This window comes from Mustela erminea, chromosome 10, assembly GCF_009829155.1.
Source record: "Mustela erminea isolate mMusErm1 chromosome 10, mMusErm1.Pri, whole genome shotgun sequence".
NCBI classification, from domain to species: domain Eukaryota; kingdom Metazoa; phylum Chordata; class Mammalia; order Carnivora; family Mustelidae; genus Mustela; species Mustela erminea.
The window spans coordinates 57,834,346-57,838,841 of record NC_045623.1 but is presented as its reverse complement, the minus strand read 5'-3'; the positions used below and the strand labels follow the sequence as shown (position 1 = coordinate 57,838,841).

Below are 4,496 nucleotides of genomic sequence, written 5' to 3'. Positions count from 1 at the left end.
TTTTACCTTCTCCAGAGTGTTGTGTAGTAGGAATCACACAGTACGTAGGAATCATACAGTACATAGCCTTTTCAGCTGCCTTCACTTACAATATACACTTCAGTTCCTTCTGTCATTTCCCTGCTTGATAGTTGATTTCTTTTCAGTGCTGAATATTGATCCATTATCAGGATAATTATAGTTAATGTATTTATTTTTCTTTCCCAAATCAGTGCAGCTTGTGTTCCATTTTTAAAATATCACTGATAAATCTGAGATTTCATCTGGCATCTTGCCATTTCCATAGCTGGACACCTTAGATCTGATTCATCCGTCTGCTGAACCGATCCTTTTTCAGAAACATAGATACCTCATCATCCAGAAGTTTTCTGCTCTCCTTGTTTTCAACTTTTGAGGTGTGCTGCATCACAGCAGATGACTTTGATGTGAGTTCAGTGTCATTTCCTTCAAGAACTAACTCAGCTTTTTGGGCCTGAGATACTGAACAAACAACACCTGTCCACATCTGAACTCTGTGGATGTAGTTTTTTTTTTTTTTTTTTTTTTTTTTTTTTTTAAAAGATTTTATTTATTTATTTGTCAGAGAGAGAGTGAGCGAGAGCAAGCACAGGCAGACAGAGTGGAAGGCAGAGTCAGAGGGAGAAGCAGGCTCCCTGCAGAGCAAGGAGCCCGATGTGGGACTCGATCCCAGGATGCTGGGATCATGACCTGAGCCGAAGGCAGCTGCTTAACCAACTGAGCCACCCAGGCGTCCCTGTGGATGTAGTTTTCATCCAGGAAATTTTGGATTTCAACAAGAGAGTCCTTCTCCTGAATAACAGCATGGATGGGGAAGTGAGCACATACAGACCTCATCTGGTAACGGGAGCCCAGGGCAACGCCCTTGATCATGTTCTGTATGCGACTACAGATAGGGCGAACAGTAGCCAGTTCTTTCCTAGTTCCCCACCATTTGTCAACCCAGAGCGTCGTCTTTTTCTTTCCAAGGAGACTGAACTCTACATTGATGTGATTGAAGTCCCTTTGCAGGGCTCCTCTGGGGCCCTTTGCAATGATAGTGGGTCCTTTCCGAGTGTTGTCCATATCCATTGGAATGTTGACAGTCTGATTGATGAGAGTGGTCTTCATTCTTGCAGTAGGTGTGGCAAAGAGCAATAATTTATTAAGGTTTATTTTTTTTAAAGCCCAACTCTTCTTTTTATAGTTGAGAAAACTGAATCCTAAGGAAGTTTGAAAAACTTGCTCAAGTCCTGTAGCTAGTTGGTGACAGTCATGACTTGAAAGTAACTCTTCAACCTCCAGTCCAGCACTTTTGGCTCCTTTACTGCGCTAAGTTTCTAACATTTTCTGGAGTTTTTGTTTTAGGATCTACTCTTGTTACTTGCATTCATTTGCTAATTTTCTTGTATTTGTGGAATCAGAGGTCAAAAAGAGTTTGCATAAGGCAAATGCACATTCTCCACAACCATCTGGTGGTTTAAGGGCTTCTGCTTCCTTCTTCATGTAGAAGGCGTAGTAGGGATTCCTGAGATAGTCTCATGTGTTGTAATGGCAGGGGTGGTGTAGTGAGAAGAGAGAATAACTAAAAAAGAAATCCAATCAGAATCAAAAGAAAGCCCCACACTTCAGTTCAAAAAAGCAATTGCACCAAAGGTAATGAGTGGTAGAATATTCCACACAAATAAGGCCTTGGGATTTTAATTGTATAAGCTCAGTAGGAAACACTATTGCTACGGGGTTGTCTAGAAAGCTGTCACACTCTTAGAGTGCATTAATAGGGCTGCTTACTGATGCTGAGCCTGTCACAAACTGATGGAGAGACTTGAGTTTTTAAAATGTCGACGAGTGAGGAATGTTGTAATCCCTCTGTATTCTGTATTTACGTACAGATGTACAAGAAGGCCCATTTATGGATGTCATATCCAAACTGTGTACTGGGGCACTGGGGGGCTCAGTCAGTTAAGTGTCTGCCTGGGATGGAGCCCCACATCAGGTTCCCTGCTCAGCAGAGAATCTGCTTCTCCCTCTCCCTCTGACCCTCCTCCCTTCTTGTGCTCACTCTCTCTGTCTCAAATAAATGGATAAAATCTTAAAAAAGAAAGAAAGAGAGAGGAGAAAGAAACCATCCACCGACAAGCTGGAGTATGACCAAAGGCTGCTGATGGGGCCATGGGCACTGGAAAGGAACCCACTTTGTGGGGGGCTTCTAAGTACTAGGTACTGGGCCAGGGGAGCTTTAGCTACATGGTTTCAGTGCATCTTCACACCAACTCTAAAATAAAGTTCTTATTAATCTCATCTACATATTTTGAGAGGAAAACATTTACCCAAGATCACACCCCTTGAAAGTGATGGGGCTGGAGCTTAGCACCATGTTCTTCCCACTACCAGGGAAATGAAAGCTCTTAAAAACCATAAGAGCAGAGAGGAAGAAACCGGGCACACACAGCTATCCAAATATATTTGAAATATTGTCAAGTGAAACCAGAAGCTAGATTTATTCCTCTTTGGTCCCAGAGAAAATCAGAGCCTGAAGGTAAGTGTTGCAGGGAAGCACATAAGAAGTTAATGTCAGGAAGAACTTTCTATCAGAGGATGATTCCGTAAATGATCCAGCTGTCTTCATTCATCCCATGTGCCTCCTCACCGGAGGAGCATTCAAGGAGAAGCCAACTGACCAGTTGTCAGGGTGTTCTTCATTCACTCAACCGGTATTTAATAAGGGTTATCCCTGCTTTAGAACTTGAAGATTCAGCAATGAACAAAACAGGAAAAACAAAAACAAAAACAAAAACAAAAACCTATAAATACTTGTATTCTTGCCTTAATAGGGTTTACATAGCAATGGAATATAGTGGTAGAGGTCATTGCAGGATTCTCTGGTCTATTCAACTAGCAGTTTGAGGTGACACTAAGACACCAGTCATACATGGTCATTTGTGCCTGCCGGTGTCCCCTCAGCTTTACCACTGCTGGGCATGCTGGCTTAAGCTCTAATTCCCAAATCCTGCGAATCTTTGCTGAGGGCACTGTGTGGTCACTGGAGCCCTTTCTAGCCCATATGCTAGAAGTGATGAAGAGATTGGCATTCCCCCAGCAGCTGTCACCCAATGACTGATGAGAATAAAACTGTGGTCTCGTCTCTCAGTTGGTATAACACTGAGACAGAGGATCCACGGGGCCTCCCTGATTCCCTCAGCAGGATGGCGCTCCCGTTTCCACAATGGAACCTTGCTTGATTGGTTCTTTCTTGTCCCTATCTGTTTCCCATTGCCTGACTTATGGTCCCTGGAGCTACTTCCCAAATAAACCACGTGCACTTGCATTCTTGCCTCAAAGCCTGCTTCTGGGGGATCTCAAAGTAAGGCAACTCTTATGATTCTTGAACACTGGCTGAATGTCAAGGGATCTGAGTTTTCATCATGGCCCTTGGCTCTGTGTAAGTCACTAACCCTCCTGCTCCTCATATTATCACTTGTAAAATAAGAGCATCAGACTAGATGAAATATACGTATATATAATTTGAAATATATGTCTATATTCCTACCCACAAACATGCCTAGTATTTAATTTTGTAGCCTCCTTTACATGGTTTTGACAGAGCCTTCACATTCATGTCCCACTGATCCTCAAAATACCTCTGTGAATTAGACTGAATAGGGACAATTTTGCCTATTTAAGAGGTTAGACAATTGCACCACCATAATGACGGGTTTCCTTTTTCCTCTTCTAAACATTTAACTAATGTCCCAGAGTTTGAGTGATTCCCCATCCTGTTTTCCTAATCTCTATCTCCAATCTGATGCAAAGAACAAATTTCCTGTTTCTCGATGATTGGATCAAGAGGTTATGGCCAGCAAATGGCTAGACTCATGGCTAACTTAAGAAGGGATCCAGATTCTTCGGAATATAAAATTCCATCAGTGACCCGTACAGGTTAGGTGCTGTGTGGGACAAGACTGTGGGGGCAGACACAGACCTGGGCTACATGCAAGTAGCTTTGTGAGTCACACACCCACACTCTGGTAAGAGGCAGGATGGGATCCATGTTTATATTTTCTACGGTTTATAAAAGCACTTTTTGCACTCACCCCATGAGATACAAGTTTTATTATTCTCATTTTGATGGGAAAACAGACGCTGGGAGAGGTCGAGTAGTTGTGATAAATGTGCATTCTCCCTTGAAATGTTAAGGCAGGTGCCAGTGGAAGTTTATCATGCCCAGGCTTATCCCCTGGAGAGCTGTGGTTATGAGTTCTCTTGTAGCCATGTAGATTCAAACAGAGGGGGCTTTCCAGAATACACTGGAAGAGCTCAATCATAAGGAGATGAAGAGTAAAGACAGTGACGCTACAGATTCTTTGAGGTTATAAGTAGAGAGATGTTCCCATGTCACCAGGCAGAGAGGGAAATCAGATGGTCACACTCCAGTGAACCTTAGAGATCATCCTGGTCCAAATTCCTCTGTGAGCCAGAGCAGGGAGGTACTTTCTTTA

At 42.9% G+C, this 4,496-nt stretch overlaps 1 pseudogene; it reads right to left on the bottom strand.

The window, feature by feature from the left end:
- Positions 1-239: 239 nt before the first annotated feature.
- LOC116568198 lies at positions 240-1,128 on the bottom strand (annotated as a pseudogene).
- Positions 1,129-4,496: the final 3,368 nt, after the last annotated feature.